The following is an 8,203-nucleotide window of genomic DNA, read 5'->3' on the forward strand; positions in this document are numbered from 1 at the left end:
CCCGGTTCTTTTACACATATAGAACAAATGTTACAGTACAATGGGAGCGTCCTGGTATGGAAAAAGATAGATCTGGAATTATATTTTATGTTCCGTTTTTGCTATGGTTTTAAGAAATATACATTTTTTTAAGCTAATTTCTTCTTCTGAAAGATGGGAATATTATATTTAAGCCAAAGAATTATTGTTTGAATCAATTTTAAAATATTGTGGCTATGTTTATATCTAAAATGTTTCTGTCATTCATTAATATGATTCACATAATACAACTACAGAAAATCATTGTTGGTAATGAACCAGAGAGATCATTTAGCTCTACATTAAATGCATTTCTTGGTGGCACTTCTGTTGCTTCATAGTATAATAACATATATTAAATGCTTTATAGCAAAATTATTTATATAAGTATTACTAAAAGTCATCACTAATAGCAACATTTTGACATTGAGTCTTACCCTGAAATAATACACCTTTGCTCACACAGTGTGAGTATTTTGTTTCTCTTTATGGCTTTAAAGGACTAAAACTAATTATTTAAAGCAAGAAAGCAGGAAAGTCATGGAAGGCACTGAGACAGAGGCTACTAATTTATGCAGAATTTCCTCTCATCTTCTTGTTACTTGTTTCAGAATCTTGCCTTGAGATTTTGTGGGATACATGATGATCCAACTAAAAACTGCATTTCCTATCAGTATTCCTATCTTCCTATCTAGTTTAGGATTTATCCCAGAATTTTTCTTTTTCTCCTCCCTCCACCCTCCGCCCCCCGCTGGAATGCAGTGGCATGATCTTGGCTCACTGCAACCTTGGCCTCCTAGGTTCAAGCGATTCTCCCGCCTCAGCCTCCCAAGTAGCTGGGATTATAGGTGTGTGCCATCATGCCAGGCTAATTTTTTGTATTTTTAGTAGAGAAGGTGTTTCACCTTGTTAGCCAGGATGGTCTTGATCTCCTAACCTCGTCATCTGCCCACCTCAGACTCCCAAAGTGCTGGGATTACAGGGATGAGCCACCATGCCCGGCCAAATTTTTCATTTTTAACCACATTATTAATGCTTACATTAAGGTAGGCCCTGATGGGTCCTGTGCTTCCAGATTCTGCCTCGGTTTCCTCTCATAGTACATGAGACATGCGTGAGGACAGAGCAAGAAGGGTTCTCACTGTAACAGAAGCTTATATCTGTAAGATGTCCAGTAATCTAATTGGTCTGTGTTTCCTCAACTCTCACTAGACACATGCAACACAGCCAGCACTTTCCTTTCTATGACAGCAGGTACAAGGACATACGCTATTTAACTACTTTATATTTTCTCTAGAACAATTTTTTTAGATCTACTGATACAGTAAAAAATAACGTCAGTTAATAAATACTTCAAAAAATATATAAGTATGTTTAACATGCTCGTTTTTCCCCCTCAAAGTTGTTCTGGTTTGGACAATAAATTATATAGCCACACTATCTTTTGGTTGCCATTTTAAAGATCAAACTTGCCTACACTTCCTCTCCCCCTTGAAGTTGCCTGGAAAATTGCATTGTTGTAGTTCCTGTGGAAGCAGATATAGAGGCCATATGTTGAGTACACATGGTACCACTAAATACGGGTGTCTGGGAGAAGAAATGGAGCAGAGCCTCCCACCGGACATGGATCCCTCAACTACTCACTATTACTCAAGAGAGAAATACAGTGCCTTCTTTTTAAGACATTGTATTTGGTGTCTTGCTGGCTGTCTCCTAAGTAATATATTCCCTAAACAATAAAGATCAAACATTGTTTGTAAATACTATGCTAGAAGTCACTCATAGAGAACTTAGGCTTAACTGCACTTCTTGTGAGTAATGAGTGTCTGTGTGTGTGTGTGTGTGTGTGCGCACGTGTGTGTCTTTCTCTGCTGCCCAGGCTGAAGTGCCATGGCACCATCACAGCTCACTGCAGCCTCAACCTCCTGGGATCAAGCAATGCAGCCTTCCAAGTAGCTGAGACCACAGGCTTGCCTCACCATGCCCAGCTAATTTACTCCTGGGCTCAAGCCATTCTCCAACCTCAGCCTCCCAAAATGCTGGGATTACAGGCATGAGCCACCACACTTGGGCTGTGAATGATTAGGTTTTAAAGTTAATTATTAAGGTGAAAATCATGTAAAGCCAACAGTATTAGCATACATCTCTCATGGAATCTAACAGAACCCTGAACATTGGAACAGAGTAATATTTAGTAGAGCATGGGACGAAGCAGTTTCATGCAGTTCAGGACTATGTTGTGTGAAATATGTGTGCCACCTAAATATCACAATCAGAGCAGTGACGTGTTCACACTAGGAGTGACTCTGAGTGACTCAGTCCAGATTCACAGTCCTCATCTTTGATTCCTCCAGGGAATATGGTTCCATAATGGAATCATTTGCCTTTAATAGGTTATCCAAACTGTCCTCTCTCTTAGCTTAGCTATATGATCATGGTCCTTTAACACTTGACTTGTGTAGGGTCAGTTATATTCCACCTCATCATTTCCTAATGTAATTGTAAAAGTTTTATTCTTGTTTGTACTCTAAATAAGAATATGAAACCATCCTGAATCAAGTCCTGTTAAAATACTTGCAAGTATGTTGATTTTTTAAAAAATAATAATATTTGTAAGCTATAAGGAATATAATATCTTATGAGACAAATGATGTATGGCAAAGTATAGTACTTTATGCAATACAGATACCATAACATTGCCTCTCTTACTTTATGATTACTTGTTTGTTACCTAGATGTGCTGATTTGTGCTGTACTGTTCCTTCCAGATTCTAAGAGTTTGAGTCTTGAAATGCTTACGACTTCAAACCATTGCTCTTCTGTTTAGTGATAATTTATTTCAATTATGTTTCTAAGGGATAAAATATTACTTGAGGATGGTTTAAACCTATAATATTGCTGAATCCTCAGCTGATTTTATCATACCTCAGAGAGACATTTCTTTGGCCAGGTGCCTGAGGGAATTAGTAATCTCAGAATTACTAATACTTAATGTAACTTTAAGGTATTCATACCTAAGTGCTACTTTTTAAAAATAAAAAATGTGTCACAAATCCAAATCTACATGTCATCTTTGGACAGGGGGCCTGCTAGTCTTGTGTGTCTTATTCCAATTTTAGCACATGTACAACCAAAGTGAGCGTCTTAAGGATTGGCGTTTCTACGCTGTAGTAAGTGTTATGACAAGTTTAATTCTGTTTTATCTTTTGTTTCAGGACACGATCTTTTGGGATTCCAGGAAACCTTAGTGGTTAATCAGGAGCCCCACTTTTGAGAAGCTTTAAAAAACAACTTTTCTCCTCCTAAGTCCCTGAGGCTCCCAAATGTGCAGCTCAGACTTTTGGTGGCTTCTCCAGAAAGGTAAATTCCCTGACACGAAAAGAGTCCTGAACGCTGGATTCCCCTTTCTAACTTCTTCTGGTCCTATCTAAATCGCGACCTGGTTGTTCCCTACTGTCTCACTAGTTTGATGATGTTATTAATAAAACAAACAAAAACGCATTTGTTGTCCTTTTATTAGAAGCCCAGGATTGATGGATTGATATTAATTCTATATTGTATTAGGGATAAAAGTTTGAAATTCTGTGTCCCATCGCCATGGTTAAAATAAGCTGTTTTCATCCATTGCTTATGTATGAGCAAGGGACTACAATGGCCTTAACTCCCCTCCAGCTAGACAAAAGTTTAAAGAGGTTTCCTTCTGATGCTAGGCCCTTCACTTGTACTTCCTAAGATTACTCACTTCAATAAAGTTGCAATTGCCCCTTTGAGATATAAATCATCCCCTAGCCTCTAGCCAGTTTTACAACATGGAAATGCCTCTCAAGGATCTGGGAGCTAACCCACTGAAGTGTAATCATCTAGAAAGACAGTGCCCCAATCTTTCCATCGCTGTGAGAAGTTAGGAACCTAACTTTCCTAAATGTCAATTAGAAAACACATGTGGCCTAATCACGTTGACCAACCACTCTCCTAACATCAAGCAGTAGACTTCCCTCGCTAATGCAAACTCTCCTGCCTTTTGTTTCAGCAGAGTTGAATTCAATCTTTCTCCTCATTGCAATAATCTTGACCTCTTTTACAATGGTCTTAAATAACATTTTCCCCACCTCTTTAATATCATCTCTTGCAATTTTTCTTTGACATTTAACTAAAGATTAATTAGTTCTGGAAATTCACCCTTTTTTTCCTCCACGGATTCAGCAGCAGTATCTAAAAGAAAAAAATTCATCAACCAATTATATATATATATATATATGTATGTGTATATATACACCTATATGTGTATATATATATAATATAAAGATAAAACACTGCAATAAGTGGAACTGAATATTAATTCAAATTTACAGAACACATCTGTTTTTTTCAGGCTTTTAATTTTATTAGACATAAAAGGGCAATATAAATTCCTGTGGAACTCACCTTTTACTTAAGAATTCATTATCATCGAATTAGTTTAACAAGGCTGTTTTGCAAGAGGCTCTGGTTGCATTCAAAAATGAGAATGGGAACAATGACTTGTAAAAATTAAACATTTTAAACTACCACTTACTATATTGACTGTGTCTAGGATTTCGCATATTTCCTTCGGTGGCCACAAAATTATAAAATGGACACAGAACAGTGTCTTCAAAAAATTAAGGACGTTCTTTCTTCTTAAAAAGATTATAAATATTACTCAAATGGACATGACACTTTTATTAAATAGACTGACTTTTTTGCTTCAAAGAACCCATTTGTACATCTAAATTAATTTTGGTCAATATGTTTGAGTGCATGTGCCTGTAGATGTAAATGGAGGTAAGCGGAAGGTGGAAAAAAGGGAGATGGTCTGGCTTTTTTAACCCACTTTTTAAATACCCAGAACAGAGGTACTAAAAAACAATGTTGTTGTGAAAATAAAGTATTGCCAACTAGAAAAAAGACTTGAAATTGGCATATTTCTTTCTTATATATTATTAAATATATCGTAAATATAAATCTTACACAATTTAGCTCCCGTATCTCCCAGTCTCTGTGAGAGGTTAGGAATCTAACTTTCCTAGGCCTCAATTAATAAACACATCTGGCCTAATCACATTGACTAACCTCTCTCCTAACATCATGCAGCAGATTTCACCGGCTCACCCAAAAATTCTCCTACCTTTTTTTTTTTTTTTTTTTTTTTTGAGATGGAGTCTCGCTCTGTTGCCCAGACTGGAGTACAGTGGCATGATCTTGGCTCACTGCAACCTCTGCCTCCCAGGTTCAAGAGATTCTTGTGTCTCAGCCTCCTGAGTAGCTGGGATTAAAGGTGCATGCCACCACTCCCAGCTAATTTTTGTCTTTTAGTATAGATGAGTTTTCACCATGTTGGTCAGGCTGGTCTCGAACTCCTGATCTTGTGATCCACCTGCCTTGGCCTTCCAAAGTTCTGGGATTACAGGCGTGAGCCACCATGCCCGGCCAACTCTCCTGCCTTTTATTTCAACAGATATGTCCACTTCTACATGACACAATAATTGTATAAGATAATATTAGATTGAATCTCACAATCACACTCAGCTTGATTACTAAACTTTCTCCTGCTTCTTGCTCACCTAAATTTACCTACATTTTCTATGAATAGTTGAGAAATTTATGTCTTCTGTGCATTATAGTGTAAGTTATTGTAAGATAGAAATATGGACTTTCTTTGAATCCCATTTTCTGCCTAGGAAATACCAATATATTTTGAGTATGATAAGTGTTTCAAAGCATTCAAAGATGAACAATGTAGGAAATACACTGCAAAATGAGGTCTGATTCTCATCTCCTTAGTCTTAATTGCTCTTCCTCTCTCATCTCTCTCTGTTTCATTGATGAGTATAAAAGATCACTTTCATATGATATTAAAATTCATAGAAATAGGTGTTGATTTGATCATCCAACCAATCATTTATTGAGTGTCCATTACAAGTCAAATTGTGTTCTTGAGAACAGCTCAGGAAATGAATGTTTGACATTGACGTACATAACAGAAATGCAAACATACCGCTAAAAACATCAGACCTCTTATGACAATCCAGATTCTCATGTAAGCTCTATTAAGCTCTTTCAAGGTGAGAATTGATCATTTCAAAAAAAATCATTTTAACAAGTCATTCTTGAGACAGAAAAGTGGAATTAGAAGCTCATATATTGCTGTTTCAGAAGCTAAAATCTTAAATGTTGTATTTAATCAATTGACAGCCATATAATTTTTAGTTTTATATAATGATATTCATCAAAAATTAAAAACTTTGAAAATTATTCCTGTCTCATTCTACTAATCAATTTAAACATTTCATTTATTTTGTTATGTTTCTTCATTTTACTTGGCCTTGAATACTTCTTTCCAGCCCAGTATTAAATTTAATTGATATCTAATTTGTTTACTTGGTTTAGTTACTTTTGACTATGTTTGGTACACGTCTTATGAAGCAGGTATGTAGGAATGTTTACAAATTTATGGTCCTCACTCCTCCAAAGCCCTAATGGCGATACCCCGAACAGACACATACCACAATGTAAACACACACACATACACACACACACACACCCCCCACACACACACACACACTCCAGTGGATCAACACATTAAATACTCTGCGGACAAAAACATCACACATCAGGGATCTCTCAGTGTATTACTCACTTCTGTAATTTATCAGGACTGTTCAATTGAGGTGAGTCTGCAGAGATTTCTAAGGCGATTTGAGTGCTAAGCTGTCTAACCAGTGGCTGGACACTATTTGAGTAATGCACCAAACATAACTCTCAAGACTGTGAAGAATTTATGTACTTTCCAATGAACAAGGAGTTACAAGATCCTAAAAAACACAAGTTTTTTATATCCTTTAATAGATAAAGGAAAGCTGATATCAATATGAATATATGTGTGTTAATTTTTGCTTGCTTGTAGTATACATTTTTATGTTACTGGGAGTAAGAAACATCTTACGGAAAAGAAGACAAGAAATAAAATTTTCATTGTTACACTGTGCTTTGGTCCAGTAACTCTCCACTGCACATATAGGCTATAAATTGGCGTCTTGGGGAACCACTTTGGTATTTCATTTTAATAGCTCATTCTGGAGAATATATTTGAATGGATCATGTATTACAACTGATTTAAATTTTGACCCATATAGAAATGAGTTCTCAAAAATATGTCTGAAGCCTGGATACTGTAAAGTTCTTTATCATCATAGAATAATAAAATGCTAGCCATTAGTTACTCAGAAATTGTTCAATAAATCTAAGATGACTTAGATATAAATAGTTATGAGCGAGTATGGCTCATCATTAATATTTGTAAAAATTAATGCTGTCATTTATGATTGAGAATAAAAAACTAGAAATGAAACCTTGATAGAAATAAATGATAGATATAAACTTTACATAAAGTGAGAGAATAATAGATGTGTTAAAATGTTTATTTTATAGATAAGATTTATGATGAAATTGTGTTGAATAACATGAATCCACCAGCAGTTACACCATCACAACCTTTTAAATATTCCATTAACTTCAAAATGTACTTATCACTGAAATAATCTGATTAAATGAATTGGGATAATGGGTAAGGATTGGTATAAGCTGAAAGCAATACTACACTTTTAAAATTATGTTTCTTTGTGTATTACATGAGAAAAGATGGTTGATAAGTTAATTACTGCACAATGCTTATTATAATACTTAAACCTAGAAGAAAATCAGTAAATGTTTAGAGAATAAAATTGGTGAATTGCTTCCATTTTATACTGTTTCCTGTTTATTTCAGGGCTTACCCAAATTTGCAACTCTAAATAAGGCCCAATTATTTACTCCTCAAATAGCACAAGATTCACGAAGAAAAGTGAAAGCTTTTTTTTTTTTTTCACTCAAATATTCTAGTCTCTATCTGCTGAAATTTCTCACTAACTTTTCTTGAGTCTGGTACAGGTACTGATTGAGTCTGGTACAAGTACTGATCTCAAAGCCACTGCTACCACTTTCCCCATCTCTTGTGCCTCAAGGCTCAACCTTCCTCATTTACTTGAATGAATTTGGAAAAGTCCCACTTCATGATACTTTAAGCAACCCAGATATCTCCTTCACTAAAAGTGGTATTCTTCCTGTGTTCCTATGATTTTTACCAGAAAATGGTATCACCCTCTACCTACACCTGACATCTCAATGT

The 8,203-nt window shown here is 35.7% G+C and overlaps 1 non-coding gene across 1 annotated transcript; it reads right to left on the bottom strand.

Moving 5' to 3' along the window:
* Positions 1-3,055: 3,055 nt before the first annotated feature.
* Positions 3,056-3,159, bottom strand: LOC112134767 (U6 spliceosomal RNA). Its single transcript, XR_002916122.1, has one exon. It is a non-coding gene; the product is annotated as a U6 spliceosomal RNA (small nuclear RNA).
* Positions 3,160-8,203: the final 5,044 nt, after the last annotated feature.

This window comes from Pongo abelii, chromosome 7 (assembly GCF_028885655.2).
Source record: "Pongo abelii isolate AG06213 chromosome 7, NHGRI_mPonAbe1-v2.0_pri, whole genome shotgun sequence".
Classification (NCBI taxonomy): domain Eukaryota; kingdom Metazoa; phylum Chordata; class Mammalia; order Primates; family Hominidae; genus Pongo; species Pongo abelii.